General features: G+C 51.3%; 1 protein-coding gene across 1 annotated transcript in view; it reads left to right on the top strand.

The window, feature by feature from the left end:
- The window catches only part of FAM241B (family with sequence similarity 241 member B), a 126,562-nt gene that overhangs the window by 98,336 nt on the left and 12,180 nt on the right, over window positions 1-16,046 (top strand). The gene's annotated exons all lie outside the window — the stretch shown is intronic.

Raw genomic sequence — 16,046 nt, forward strand, 5'->3', positions numbered from 1 at the left:
ACAGTCAGCCCCAGAGGTGGGCGTGGCTGACCTCCCCAGCCCGCCCCCAGGCCCTCACCCTTGACCCAAGCCTGGCAAATCAGTGTGTTCTTTCCTCCTGGCCTAATGATGGTTCAGGAATGAGTGCGTGAAGCAAGCCAGACCAAGGGACTGAGCCCAGGGGCTGTCGTCCATACACTGCTGGGGCTTCTGAGCTGATAGAAGAGGCCAGAGCCATAGGGAGTCAGCATGCGATGAGCCAAAACACTGAAAAAGAGATCCAGGAGACAGAGAGTGAGAGACAGCCTGCTGACACTGCTTGGGCTTCTCAATCCAGATCGACGTAAGGCAAACTCTCCTTCCAACCTCTTCAAGCCAATGAATTCTCCTTGTGGTTTAAGCCAGCTTGGCTTGAGTTTCTTTCACTGGCAGCTGAGAATGCTAATTCAGTAGCCAAAACATATAAAGTGTTAAAAAAAGAAACCAAAATCCCACATTTTCTCTCTTTGGGGCCTCAGAGGGCCCCTCCTCCTTCTGCCTTTACTGCTCCACCAGCAGCGTCCCTGCCTTTCCTGGCAGCTCCCCACACACTCAGTGCCTCCTGAGACCCTCTGTACTCACTGGCTGGCGAAGGGCCAACCTCACCTCTCCTGAGAACCCATCCTGGACAGACTGGCAGGAAAGAGGACTATTAACTGACCATATTTGGTTCGGACATTTATATCCAAAGAGCAGGGCTCCAGCCCACCCAGCTCTGTGCCAGCAGATCCCATTCCTCCTCTGGGAAGCCTTCCAGGCCTGCAGCCCACTTAGACCTTTTCAACTGTAGAGCATCTGCCTGGGAAATTCCTGCCACTCCCCAAGCTGCCCAAGTCTGGGCTCTGCTCTGGTTCTGCCCCCTCCTCTCCACTGCTCCTCCCACCTCTCTGCACCCTTTCCCTCTTCCCTATTTGGGATCTGGCCCTCGGCTACTGCTTCTTGCCTAGCCCCTTCTTGGCAGCCTCTGCTCTGGCTTTCCCAGGGCTGTCAGTGCACTGTGTGTGGCATCTCGTCACCAGTGCAGGTAAGAAGGGCCATGCCTCATGTCGGACTCTGGCTGCCAGGACCTGCCCAGCTGATGGGGGCACCCTCGCTCATCCCTCCCGACAGGTGATAGCCATCAGTCATCAGGGATCATGGCCTTTCACACTGAATTCAATGTGGACTGACCCCAATTCCACTGACCCCAATGTAGACTATTGTCCAGCCTAGGGGGTGGTATCTGAAGCAGCTTCTCTCCTGTGGGACAGGGCAGGGCCTTTCAAGTTGCAGTGGGAAGTCAGTGCTTCAAGGCCAGTCCCTAGCTGGGCATGAGTTACGCACTTACAGGCTGGGGTCAGCCTCAGATATGGTCATGCCAAGGGTTGCCAGATAAAATGCAGGACACCCAGTTGTACTTGAATTTCAAATAAACAACAAATTATTATCAGCATAGTATATCCCAAATAATGCAGGAGAAATACTTACATTAAAATTTTTCTGTTGATTATCTGAAATTAAAGTGTATCTGGATGGCCTTTATTTTGTTTTTGTTTTGTCTAAATCTGGCAACCCTAGCCATGTGGCTAAAGCTGGAGAGATTGCAGTGGGTTGTAGAAGAAGGGTTCTCTGCCACAAAACCCTGCAACAGGTGCCAGTGGAGTTGGTACCTCCTGAGAACTTCAGAAGGACAAAGAGAGATGGTCGTTCTGAAAAACAGATCATCGTCTACTTGGAGGTGGATGAGCTTCCAGTATTGGCCCAGCTCTGAGTAGACAACTGCAGACCCTTGTGAGTCTGTGTTTTGGGGGCTGCATTTAAAGTACCGTGAACTCTGATCTCTTCCCCAGACCATTTTTCTCTCAGGGGTTTAACTCAGGATTTCATGGTTGTGTTAGAGCTACATAAATCCACAACAGGTGGCCCTAAATGCCAGAGGACCTGGAGAATAAAAGGGGAGGAGGGATGATTGCAACAGACATTAGCAGGGAGGGAAATCAACTTCAAGAGTAGTTTCTGCATATTGTACCCTAGTTTTTCCTTGACTTTAATTGTTAAATTGGAGGTGGATTCCTCTGGAGGGAAAATTTTGATTCCAAGATGTAATGAAATGACTTTTTTTTTTTAAACTAAATTGTATATTTAAAGGGAAAATATTTTCCAGTGTAATAATGGTAATATTGAAAGTAAGTTGCCAAGCATAAATATAAAGTGATTACAAGTGTGTGTTTGCATTTGGCCCAGAGTTTCAAAACACCCAGTGACAGCTTAATTGAGCAGAACACAAGGCTCGTAAACCTCTTTCCTCAATTTCCTACAGCAGCAGACAGCGCTGTGTTTCTTGGCTGCCTGGGTTGCGTTTCAGGGCACACTGGGAGCTATGATCCAGGTTCCTCTAAACAAAGGCAGGTGGAGGAGCTGATGTAAAGTTGAGCAGTCGTTCCAAAGGTGGCACGGGTGAACAGGTGGGGGAGGGGCAAATTGCAAAGTAATTGATGGAGTGAGTGGTTGCAGGGAGGAATCAAGGAGAAGGACCCCATGGAATAATCTAGAAGGTATGGCTCTAGGTTTTGTATTTAGAATTAGTCTCTAGATTAGTAATAAGACAAAAGCACATTTCTGTGCATTGTGTTTCTACATTTTGGGGTCCGTCTATAAACAGGAAGCCTAGAACAGGAAGGCTTGGCCCATCGGAGATGCCCTGGAAAATAGCTTTGGAGCATCTAGCAGACGCATATGGCGTGACCCAGCTCCTAGCGAAGAAGGGAACTCCTCCAGGACTTATTATACTGTGGGGGAATCTGCATTATGGAGCCAGTCTAGTACAGGAGTGGGAGTGGGAGGTAGAGGGAGTGAAGACAGGCAGCTATGGCCCAGTGTTCTGATATTGCAAATTGGGCTCCCATTGTGTTTCTCTGTTTCTCTCTGGCTCCACCCTACCACCAATTTCCCCATTTTCTCCACTTCGCCCTCCTCCGTTTCCACCAGGCCGAGGCAGGAGCGTATCCTGGGCCGGGCCATGTCCTGGGCTCTGGCCTCTGTGTGCCGGGGGTGGTGGGTGCACCGGGGGTGGTTTGTGGCTCACAGGATGGAAATTGTCTCTCCCAGTTTGGAACACTGGCCTTGTGTGTGGGCCGCTCAGATTTTTCCAGACACAGTGCACTGCAAAGAACTCTGGGGTCTCCGTTGTGCAAGAGCAGGGTTCGGGTGGGGATGGGGGGAGGTTTTTAGGCTTTCTCCTCCCTTGAAGGAAAGGTCAGTGAGCAGATGGCAACCCCACAAAGGGAAACAAAAGGATCTGGCTTTTGGCTAAACCCACAGCTGAGCATATAGGTAACTACTAAGTGGGTGAATTCAGAGGAACTCTGGGGGGAGGGAGAGGAGACTGTGGGAGAGCTGGAAAGCTTCTGGAGAAGGGAGCTGAGAAAGATGAAGGGGGGGCCCATTTCAGAGAGCAGGGGAGAGAAAGAGTGGCTCCAGGAGAGAGAGCTCAGGGGAGCATGGACACTCCGATCTGAGGAGAAAGGAGGGTTTGGGGAGGGCGGTGCCGTGGAAGTCACAGGGGAGAAAGCCCGAGGTGGCTCATGTTTAAAGGAAGAAACAAACCTCCTCTCAGATCCAGGATGGATAGTGCTGAGGCCAAGTGAGGTCAACTTAGAATCCCCATGCCTGTGGCTTAACCCCAGTTATTCATTCTTTTTTTCACTCAGCAGACATTTATTAAACACCTACTGTGTGCCAGGCTTTATGCTTCCTACCCTCTGGTAGTTCCAGCCTGATGGTGTGTGAAAACATCACATAATACAGAGTAGTAAAGCCTAGATGAACCAATCACAATTCAGGTGCTGGTAAGAGAAGCTGGGCAGGCCTGTCCATCAGGCAGCTTTGTGTGAAGTCTTTGGAGGGTGAGAGGGCTGCCTAGTCAGTCTGTGGGCTCCTCCCAAGCTCAGGTGAGCTGGCCTCGACCCCCCCCCAACTATGGCCCACCCAAACATTCAAGGTGAGGCTTCTCCCCCACTCCAGGTCCTCTGCCCCATCACAGGCACCAGGACCCACTTGCCCCTGACTCTCCAGGACTTTCCACCCCAGTCTAGATTTTGTTCCCTGGGGTCTCCTCCCTATAGATCCTCCCTCACTCTGTGTAACCCCTGGTGTTCTTTCAGATCACTAGACTAAGCTAATCTGAAATAGTCATTCCCCCTGTGTGTTGAGAATGGAGGAAACCTTCATCTCTGGCCACGCTGAATCATCTTTGTCGTTGTCATCATATGTTTTGATTTTTACAATTTCTTAATGACTTTAGTTTCCAGCAACCGAAATGAAACAGACAAGCAGAGATTCTTCCTCCCGTCTACAGGTGGTGTGAAACGCTGAGGCTCAGAGAGGTTCAAAGACGTGCCAACAGTCACACAGCTAGAGTGAGAAGGTCAGGGTTTGAACTTGCATCTTTTGACTCACATCCAGACCCTTTCTGATATATGATACAGATAGCATGGCAGGACAGTGGGGAAAGTATGGTGTTTTCCCTAAAGGTGCAGAATAATTGGGCATAGATGGGTGGGGAAGGACCTTGGACTCCCTTGTCCTTTCTTAGCTATGTAGAATCATTTCTAGGGGAATGGAAGTCCTTGGTTAAATCAGCACAGAACGGGCCATCTCAGGCAGAAGTGAGATTCCAGCCAAAGGAGGTGTTCAATCATGGGCTGAGTGACATCAATGGCTTCTTGCGGTTGTACTAGCTGCTGCCTGCCTCGGGTTCCTTCCTCTGAGCTTGGGCCCTAGGATACAATTACATGATTCTTGGAGACATGTCTTTCTGACACCGAAATGATTCAGTTTTCAGCCCCCCAAAACCTACCCACACATGCATACTCCGTCCCACCCTGAGAAATAAGACAGGAGCCAAGCCACACGTTGAGCTTGGAAGTCAAAAGCAGAATGGTAAGGAAGAGGGACCCCCTCACCAGCCCCTCCAAGTCTAGCGATGCCATCTACAACCTGTTCTGGGAACACGTAACACCTGTGCCCAGAAGTAGCCAGGTTCCAGAGTGTTTCCGGTTAAGTCAGCCCTGTAAATACACCCAACAGGCTGGCAGCCAGAGACCAGGCTGCTTGGCACCCAGCAGAGTAAAGATGGGTTTTCTTCCCCCCGATGGCAAAGGCTAGGCAAAAGGCCTCACTGTCCTCTCCTGGACACATCTCTGACAGGTCGTGTCCCTCTTCCCTGCCTCTCTAGTCCTAGTTATTCTGAATGCAGGCCTGTCTGAAGCCAAAGCCCACTGCCCAGCTTGCAGCCCTTGGGCCATGGTGGTGACTTGGGCATTCTCTGACCAACAACCTGAAGACTTTCTAAAGGTTTGCATTCTATCTATCTATCTATCTATCCATCCATCCATCTACCTGTCTGCCCATTCATCCATCTATCCATCCAACCATCCATCCATCCATCCACTTTACAAAGGTGGCACAATCATGGGGAAAGTTTCACCATGACAGAAGAATAAGCATGAGTATTCACTCCATCTTGAACTGGGTATTTCTGTCTAGATTTTTTCACTAAGTATGTGCAGATATGTAATATCATACATCTATTTTTTCAAAGATGGTACCACTTTTTCAGAGAAAGAGACTTCCTTGTGTGTTTGTTTTCATTTAATGGCAGATAACCACTGCTTTGTGGGAAGATGAAACACACACAGCCTTACCAGGAGGCATGGAGACAGACTCAACCCAAGGGTTGAGAAAGATGGAGCACACACAGGCCTGGGTGGAAAGTCTGGACCTTATCCCTGATCACTAACAAGGTCTCCTACCTCTGTCTGGGTCTCAGTGAGACACATCTGCAGGGTGAGGGGAATGTCCAGTAGATTTCCAGAAACTCTTTCAGCTTTTGTTTCTCTGTAATAGCCTCTATTTATAGAGAACTTACTGTAAATGAGCTCATTTAACTCCTACAAGCCTGTGAATGGGTGCTATTTCTCCTCTCATTTTACAGACCAGGAAACTCAGGTACAGAGAATTTAGGTAACTTCAAGGTCACATGGCAGTGCATGACACAATCAGAACTTGAACTCAGGTCTGTATAAGTTCAGAGCTTGTGTATTTGGTCACTACGCTACACCATCTGCCACCGACTGCCGGAGTGAATGTCAGTGGACCTGGGAGAGCACACACTAGGACGTGGAGGGCATCTTGTACTTGGGCTAGTAAAGACCTTGGCTCAGGGTCACCAGCTCATAGTTTAGAGTAAAGCAAGACAGATGCACCCTCCCAGACGAGTTGGGCTTAAGCCCCAGAGCCTGTGGGGTCACAGGGCAGCCAAGCCTGTTGCCACTTCCAGTGCTGGGACAGGGCAGGCACAGGGCACAGGTTCAGCTGCCCTCAGGACAAGACCAGTGCTTTTAGTCCAAACTAGGTGTCTGAGCCTCCTGAAGCTTCCAGGGAGAGTGTAGGTCTGGCTGAGCTGAGCTGCCCAGCTCCCAGGGAGAGACCCAAACACTGTCCTGAGGCTCAGAGGTCACAGGGAGGATTCATCCCTGGGAACTGCATCTACCCAAGAGACTCTGGGTCAGGATCCAGCCACCTCCACTGAACAATCACCCCTCCCTGTGAGACAAACATCCCGCATGGATCATCACGGCCACTGAATGTGACAGGTCTCTGTACTCTATTTCCCCCACTCCCTGCCACCCCGGTTATCCACATCATCTGGCTGGTCTTGGCGGTAGCGAGCGGACAAGGAGAGTGCATGCCGCAGCCCCCATAGCTCCCGGCGCATCCACCATGGGAACGGGATTCCTCAGCCTTGCTTTCCCTCTGCCCCCTCCTCCTCCACCACCACCAGCGCCCAAGTCCACCTGCAGCTGAACCCAAATGCCAGAAAATATCTTGGCTGTACGGCTGAAGTGAAAACATGGGTGTGATGGAAACTCTTCTGTACATTTTCATTAATATCTTCCCCAGAAACTTGCAGATGGAGGGGGAGACTTCTGAGGCCAGCGTCTGGCACTCCGTGTGCCGGAGGATGGCACAGACCAGCCAGGAGCAGCACACTCGTGCCCTGTTGTCTTGGAGAGGAACTCACGCGGGCTGCCTAGGGGCTTGAGGGGGAGCAGGGAAAGGGACAGAAGGCCCTCCGCACCACCCACCTCTGAGCCCTGTTTCTCTCTGCCGTCCCCAGAAACTCAAGATCCCAGATCCTAGTTCTGTCTTTGACACTCACTGGCTGTGTGATGTTGGGCAAGTCACATCACCTCTCTGAGCCTCAGTTTTCTCATCTGTAAAGTGATGATAAAAATGCCTTTTTCTCGGAGTTGTCGCAGTGCAGCTTTTGGGAGTGGACAATGGACTTATAAAGCAGGTCCACCAGCCCTCATCCACAGTTCCAACCTCCAGAAGCTCTGAGAACCAAAGCTTTTTGTAACCCATTTGGCAGCAAGACTTGAGCTAAACTGATATGAGACTATTTATTGAATTTATGTATCCTCTTTGGTGTGAATATCCACATATTTTGCCACAAAAATATGATGTTTGATCATGAGGTGCTGCCCTAGACCCTGTTAGGGGTTTCATGTGTTTAAATAGACACCTCGAACCCCAAAAGTTCTGAATGCTGGAACACATCCAGCTACAAGGGTTTTAGGTAGGAGTTTGTCAACCTGTTTTTGGAAATGAAGGGGAAATTCATTTGTGGTTTTAGATTTTTTTTTTAAAAAAAAGGTCTGGAGTTGTGCTGGATTTGAGATCTCTTTTAAAAGCCCCTCTTCACTGCCCAGGCGTTAGCTGTGACCCAGGAATAATTAAATCAACACATTTATCAAGCTCTTATTGTGCAGGAGGCACTGTAATGATGCTTTATAAATATTATCTATTGTAACCTTCCAACAGGCCTGTGAGACATTTCTATGATTTTCCCATTTTACAGATGGGGAGATGGGGGCTCAGAAGGTAGGTGACTTGCTGATACAGGCAGAGCCAGTAAGAGGCAGATTCAACCCGGGTCTGATCAACTCCAGAGTTGGTGCTCCAGGCAGGGGACCAGGAAATCGTGGTGCAAGGAAGGGGCTCTCTTGGGAGGGGTGACATGCAGGGACAAGGTCCTGGAGAGGGTGAGGGATACTCAGCTCCACTCTCCAGCTAAGGGACACTCTTCCCAAGCCACTCCTTCCCATGTGCATCTGCCCCTTTCCCTCATCCAGCAGGGACCGCCACCCCCAGTGGTCCCTGAGACTGCTCCTTTTCCCCTGCTGTGGGAGTATATGCTCCCAGATCCCCCTGGTCCGGTCCTGTCGGCCGTGATTCTGAGTCCTCTCATCCACCAAATGAGCCTCGTAAGTTTCAGGCAGCTCATCTTGCAGTGGTTGCACAGGCCGAATAAGGTCAAAAGTCAGTGGGCTGCTTAGGTGTAAGGCGCTGCAGACCACTGCAGGGGTGACAGGGAGCTGCCCTGGGGAGCATCAGGCCAAGGTTTCCCTGGGGACACTGCAGGGAACTCCCACAGGCTCAGTCCCGCCTCAGTCCCGCCTCTGGACTGTCTGCTCAGCTGCCCTCAGAAAAAAAATACACAAATGCACAGAGTAAACAATAACAATTCTACTTTACCTCCGCCCTCTCAAACCTGTTCTCTCCCCTGGGGTAACTACTGTTTACAGTTCCGTATGTATCATTGCTGTCCATTTTCTTGGCATTTATTTGCACATATATATCATTTGGACTTGTTTGGGGCATTTTATATACACACCTCACGTAGTGTTCTGCACTTTGGTTTTTTTCTGCTTACCATATGTCTTAAAGATCTTCCCACATCAGTTCATATAAGTCGGCCTCATTCAGTTTAACTGCTGCCTCATAGCTACCCTATGGATGTCCAAGGGCTTACATAACCACTCCTCCATTGATGCACACATAGGTCTTCTGCAATGAACATCATGTATTGGTATCGTTGTACCCCTGGGTGATTACTTTCTCTAAGAGGAATTGGTGTGTCGAAGAGCGTGACAGTTTTTATTTTTGCTAGCTTCTGCCAAACTGCCCTCTAAAAGGCTGAATCAATTCAGCATCTCACTAATCCCATATCATAGTCTGAGGCAGCAGTTCTCCTACCTGACCGGGTCCACGGCTCCCTGGCAGGTTGCTCTGAGATGGCTGGGACCCATTTCCCCTCTGGAGAAGTCATCTGGCAGCAGTGTGGAAAGGTGGTCTCTAGTTGTGCCTGGTAATCAATATAATACAGTGATTACAAGCAGGGGATTTGGAGCCATTAAGACTTGGGTTTGGATCCTGGCTCCACCATCCATGAGCTCTGTGATCTCTAGCAAATATAATTTCTCTGAACCTTTTCATCTGAAAAATAAGAGTAACAATAACTAATCTTATTGACAGGTGGTGTAAAACTTAAGATGATACGTGCAAAGCACTTAGTACAGTCTCTACATAGTGTAAAAGGCAATAAACTGACACTTTATATTACGAGAATACGATCGTTAATATCTGGACCCTGTATCCAGAAACACAGCCCTCTTTCCTCTGGGGTGTCCTCACATCTCTACCTGTGTCAGCCACCGAGCCCTGCCCAAGCCCAAGCACTGTGTCAGCTGGCTGTTGGCCACCTCACAGTGTCTGCCGCATGCACAGGTCCGAGCCCACAGGGAGTGGGTGATGGCACCCGGCAGGCAGGACGAGCAGTTCTGGCTTCCAGGCTAGGAGGGTAGACAGGATACAACCGGATCAACACCAGTAAACAGAAGTGGGGAGTTTTACAAACAGAGACCCGTGCCAATGCAGCTTCACCGAGGTAAACACGTGCGAGCCAAGTCACCAGGTGAGAATGGGAGGGAGTGGGGCAGTTGCAGAGTGTGTGTGGGTTGCAGGTGGGGACAGGAGGCGGTGGGAGAGAGCGAAGCCAGACAGATGGCATAGCCTGGGAAGGCAAAGTGGAGGACGGAAGTGGGGTGCAGGGGGGTTGCCTAGAAGGTGGCTGTGCTCCTGGCAGCCACTGTGGAGAGGAAGGTGCCCTGGACTAGCTGGCCACCAGAGTCCTCAGTTCAATTCCCGGCCCCACCTCTTGCCAGCTGTCTGGACTTGGGTAAATCTTTTCTTTCTCTGGACCTTGGTTTGAGCATCTTAAAATGGGGCATGAGGGGCGTGCTGAACTTGATCATCTAGAATCATTTCCAGCTTGAAACTTCTAGGAACTTCTGCCCCGTAATAAAATCTCTGCTATGACCAGTCTCATCTTGGATTTGAATCACTGTGGCTGTCACTCTAATCTCTCCAAAGTATTGGCACTTAACAGTTTATAAACTACATTCACATCTGTTTCTTCATCTAGTTCTGCCCTATAGCTTTGGATGCATGTGGAGCTGAAATTCAAATCTTGTTTTGCACAAGATTACATGAGGGACGTGGGGCTCACTAAGGTGAAACCACTTACAGAGGAGGCTGGAAATGAGTAGAGCTGGCATCTTGCCTCTCCAGATGTCACCCCAACAACTCCTGAGCTGTCCAAAGTGCAGACAGTGGGTCAGACTGAACCACTCAGTGTCCCCATATGCACTACCACCGGGAACCATCTGGCCCTGGTCACACTCTCCGTGTCAGGCTCTTGGTTGGCCCACATCACCTTGTCTAATCCTCGTAGCCACCCCCTGAGGTAGCACAGTCATGATGCCCACTGTACAGATGAGGAGTGGAAGCTCAGAGAGATTGAGTTAGTGCCCAAGGTCACCTATCTGGTCAGCAGCAGAGTTGGACTTCCTAAGACCCCACAAGCAGACCTCGCCTCTCCTTTGCTCCTTCCTGTAGAGGGAGCTCACACCCTCATTGACATCTGAAAGCTTCGCTCACCATCTATTTCACTCCAAACCTTTCTCAAGGCCCAGTTCCCTTGCTGTCTCCTCCAGGAAGCCCTGCCTGATCTTTCATGCCACTCCCAGGCATTTGTCCTTTCTCTTTCCCCTGAACACACTTACAACCTTCCTGTCTGGGTCTTCCTGGTGTTCTTTATCATGCTCCATTGGGGAGGAAGGAGATTTTCCTTCTCTGTGGCTGGAGCTTGTCTTTATAAAGTGGGGTTTACTGTTTTCTAAATAAATATATTTTAATGTGATGGTAAAAGAAATACATGTTTTTATAACAATGAAAACTGTAGAGAATGATTAGGCTAGTGGTTTACCCTCTCTAACCCTACCGTGTAAGGTAGGACCAATCGTTTCACAAACGTGAAGCACTGTCTTAGTTTGGGCTCCCCTAGGAGCCGACTCTGAGTTAAGGGTGTGATTTATTTGTGAGGTTTATTTGGGAATGGTTTATTAGTAGTCGAGTGGGGAAGTGAGATGGGGAGTGGAAGACAGCCAGGAGAGGGTATGTTTCCAGCAGGTCATCACTCTGGGCAGCTGGGGCTCCATCTTGTTGGAGAACTCTGGGGGCCTGTCTAGGACCCATGACACAGAGTTATCTCCCCACAAGGGTGAGGGACCTGGGTGTTTATCCACAACTCCGTCAGTCACTGGTTGAGAGCTACTTGTGGGCAGAGCTGGCTCCGGTGGCCGGAGAGAAGCCTCAGGCAAAGAGACACAAGTGCTGGAAGGCACAGGAGCTATTGATAGGGCACTGATATGTTCTGCTACAAGTACCTGCAGGTACCAGGCCCCCTGCAACACAGCAGTGAAGGAGGTAGACTAGGTCTCCACAGGCAAGGCACTCCTAACCTTCTGGGGAAACAGGTGTTAGTGAAAAACTACAGAACAGATATAAGTATACATGAGCCAAAGAAAAAGTTCATGGATCTGAAGCCAGATGGCCAGGATTGGAATCCCAAGTCTGCCACTAGTTGAGCCAGTTATTTAGTCTCTCTGGGGCTCAGTTTCCTCATCTATAAGATAGAAATTATAAAAGTAGCAACATCTTGGGGTGACTTTGAGTTCGTTTAAATTAATACATACAACACTCAGCGCAAGGCTCGTCATAGAGTGCGCTCAGTGAGCGCTAGCTGTTACTATCATCGGTCACATCATTATCATCATCAATGTCATTACACCATAAAGAGGGGCTTGGCCGAGCCTCGGGTTCCACTCCCACAGAGAAAAGGGAGGCCGCCGAGGCCAGTGCAGGGGACCATTTCTGCCAAGGCCCCCTGATGGCCTTGCACTTATCACATAGACCACCCAGCAAAGGCCTGACCCACAGTTACCTAAGTCTCGGTGGAACATGTAAGCACTTAGCTGCTGATGGGAGGGAAGACAGGAGCCTGTGGCTCAGTGTGGGTCCTGAGGGCTAGTGAGACAGGAGAGGTGCCGTGAGTGCCCTCTGGCCCTAGGCTGGGCCTATCCTGTCAGCCTGCAGGAAGGGAGGAGGAGCCCGACCCGACCCCTTCTGGCCACACAAGGCTGCCCCTCCTGCCCCTCGCTAACCAGGTTGACTCTGGAGACCTGTATGTCGAGGGAAGAGGGAGCTGCCCTCCCCTGGCCCCACCTGCCGGTGGCCCCATCACTGTGGCCGCCGGTGGTCCCTGGTGGCCGGGCTTGCAGCCAGCAAGTGCTTCACACAGCTGCCACGCACAGCAGTCAGACTCCGAGGCGGCTCCCCCGGCCAGGGGAACATTCCAGGACAGCTTGGAGTCATTAGGCGCTCTCTGCTCCCTGTTCCTGGCGAAAGCCTGCATTCAGACCCGGACCTATCCTGCTGCCTGCCTTCCTCTCACTCCCCTAAATAGCCAGCAAGCCTCCTGGGGGGAGGGGACAGGATGTTGCTCAGCCCCCCAACATTGCTTCCTTTCTCTAGATGTGTTTCACTCTTCTGCCCGTGATTCCTTCTCCCAGTTCTCAGTGTGAAATGAGCCACTATGGCCCTTGCAAGGCAATGAAAGAAAAGCTGGGTTGTGGTGTGGAGTCTGCTGTGTGACTTTGAGCAGGTCACATAACCTCTCTGGGCAGCTGTCTGTTTTGGTTGTCAGCAGGAACTCCTGGTCCCTGCCTTCCCCCCTACTCTGTGGAGGTGAGGAAAGCGTGTCTGGAAAACACTGACTTGGGAAAACATGCTTACAGAGGTTGGAACACATGTTTTCTCCGGGGGTCAGGCCTTGCTCAGCTCAGGGTACACTGAAGCATAGAACTAACCATCAGAAGCATCCAGCGAGCCAGCCTCGCTTTAAAAGTAGGGAAACTGAGGCCCAGTCAGTGACGAAGAAAGCTGGGGTCAGAAGCTGGCCTTCTTTTCACTGTATCGTCTTGTCATTTGGTGATGATGATAGGGGCACATGACTTTTGAGCATTTGTGGGCCAGACTCTAGTCTTAATCGCTTTCCGTGGGGCTTGTCCATTCATCCTTTTGAGGTAGTGTTAGTGGAGTCCAGCAGGGGTGAGACTGGAATGGTGGGTGGAGCTGTGCCAGAATCTGTTTGCTTAAACAGCATTATTTTTTCTGGGGCCAGAAACTTCTGAGGATATCTATGTTTTGCAGACATAGAAGGAAAGATTATCTTTCAGGACCTTGGGGTGTATTGGATGAGAGACAGGGTTAGAGATGTTTGCTGGGCTCCAAGGGACTCGTCCAACTTCTGGGCCCAGTGTGGTTGGAATGGGGGCAGGAAGGGGTGGACACTTCTCCCACTCCCTTCTCAGCTTGTGCTGGGGGAGGGGCCTCACAGAGCAGGATGTGAAATCTCCCACGGGGTGGGGGGCACTTATGTAGGGGGAGGCCAGTGGACCAAGGGGCGTCACCAACTCAGGTCTGACTTTGGACTCCACCCTTCACTAGCTTTGTAACCCTGGACACATGACAACATCTCTAAGCCTCAGTTTCCTTATCTGTAAAACAACCTGTGTTCAGCATTCACATTGGGAGGATTTGGAATAACCCGCCGATGCAGTGGACACTCAGCAAGCTGGGATCTACCGTGGAACCACTGAACAAAGGACAGTAGCGGGTGTGGTGGCCTCAGCCTGGGGAGGGAAACTTGATCCTGCAGAGGACGGCTGGCTAGGGGGCAGGTAGCAGGGGGCGGGACCTCTCCAGTCCCTTTAGCGCCCTCGTGGTAGAAGCTGGCGACTGCCCAGACAACTCTTGGCCAGGGGCTCTTGGGGCCCCAAACCCAGCCTAGCTTGGGCCAGACGGGCTCTGGCAGAGACCCCGTTTTCTCCTCAGAACAATGTCATTCTGCCAGCCAAGGGCAGCAAGAGGCGGGCCAGGGTGCTGACAGGGCCAGGGAGACTACCTGACTCCCCGCGCCCTGCCCTCCAGGTTTGGGTGTATCCCTCGGTATCGCTGCCAAAGGTTTTGCCAGCTGGGAAGCAGTGATACAGTTACATATCCTCCAGCGTCCTGGGCCTCTGGGAAGAGGGGCACAGCAGCTCAGGTGGCTCTACACCTTTGTCCTTGAGCTAAGGGACCCCCCACCCCTCCCCAGGTGACAGAACTGAGTCACCGTCCTCTTCTTCAGGCAAGGCCCCCAGCGCAGGGCTCTGGCCTCAGGGTCGTTCCCAAGGTGCTAAGAAACCCGCTGTTCTCCTCCACCCCCCAACTCAGAAGTTCTGAAGAAGAGAGACCCTCCCATTATGGGCACGTGTGCGTGTGCATGCGTGTGCATGAGTGTGTACTTGTGCGTGTGTGCATGGGTGGGGAGGACTGTGGAACCGAGGATCCCAGGTGAGCTGCCTCTCTCCCCCTCTCCTTCCATTTACGTGGTCCCAGAGCCAGGCGCCGTTCTGGGCACCGCAGTGACAGTGTGAGTGAGGAAGACCTCACCTCTTCCCTCAGGGAACTCACGTTCTGTGACAGCAACACCACATAAACCAACAAGGTGCTCTCAGGGAACAAGCCATGGTGGGAAGAAATCAAGAGCAGTAGGGGCCTCTGGTGGGGACGGGGTGCACACTGCCCTTCCCCGCCCCTCCTCTGCAGCAGGGAATGCAAGTGCGGTGTGGGAGCAAGGAGGCTCCGAGAACGCTCAGGGGTGGTGAGCGAGGGCTGTGTAAGTCCCTCCTGGGCCCGCTCAATGCAGCGGGACGCACCGTCCACTGCATGGGGGCAGGTGGGCGAGGCCTTGGTCCTGGCATCCCCCTGCCCCGCTCCCCCGGGTGGGGCTGGCATCCCCGTCTCTTCTGACAGCCAGAGGGGTCCCTACCCTTTCAGTTCAGAGTCTGGTAGTTTACTGCTGGGGAAAAAAAAAGGAAGAAGAAAGAAAGAGGGAAAATTCCATTTTAAACTCTTTTGACCAAAGCACAAGCTTTCTTCCTTCCTTCTTTCCACCCTCCCCTCCCTCCTTCCTTCTTTCCTTCCTTCCTTCCTTTTGTTTCTTTCTTTCTCTTTTTTCTTAAGGGTAGAAAGGCCCTGGAGAATGTGAACAAAGAATCTCCTAGCATGAATCAGGCCATCTTGTTCCCAAACCCCAGGAAGAACACGTTTTCCTGGAAGCTGGGATCTGAGCAAAGGGATGAGAGGGCTGCATGGCCAGCTGGGGCCAGTGGCTCAGGTAGGGACGTGAGCAGGGCTTGGAGTCATGGTTGGTCTGTGGGGTTCCTGGGGAGCCTCTGAAATAGCTGCCTCTTAGGTCCATATATGCTACCAGAAGAAGGGTCCAAGAGAGGCCAGAGGGGTGGGCTGAGGTCACCTGGAGCCAGGGTGCCCTGTGAGCTGATTTGCTCAAAGACAAGTCTCGAAGAGCAGAATCCTAGCCCTCCTCTGGGGAGGTCTCTCCCACCTGCAAATGACTCCATCATTTGTACATTGTTCCCCGAAGGACCCTCTTAACACTGTGCCCGCTGATGGCTTTGTTTCCTTCTGAAATGCAACCCCTAACAAGAGGCAAAGCCCCAGCCACAACCAGTCATTTACACTTTAATGTAAATCGCTCATCTGACCTTCTTCCAAGGGCAGGGTTTGGCTACGAAGAAGGGAAAGAACATGAGAATGCTGGGTTTCCAAGAAAAAGGGTGCCACTTTTACAGGGGCTAGGGGTCACCTGAGGGGGAATGAGCCAGAAAAGGCAGGGGAGGAGCAGGAGAGACCATTCTCAGACTTCATACTTTAGGATGGGGCCAACACTTCCTTGA

The sequence above is a fragment of the Monodon monoceros genome, unplaced genomic scaffold (genome assembly GCF_005190385.1).
Source record: "Monodon monoceros isolate NGI ecotype Baffin Bay Population unplaced genomic scaffold, NGI_Narwhal_1 Super_Scaffold_4, whole genome shotgun sequence".
In the NCBI taxonomy this organism is placed as follows: Eukaryota; Metazoa; Chordata; class Mammalia; order Artiodactyla; family Monodontidae; genus Monodon; species Monodon monoceros.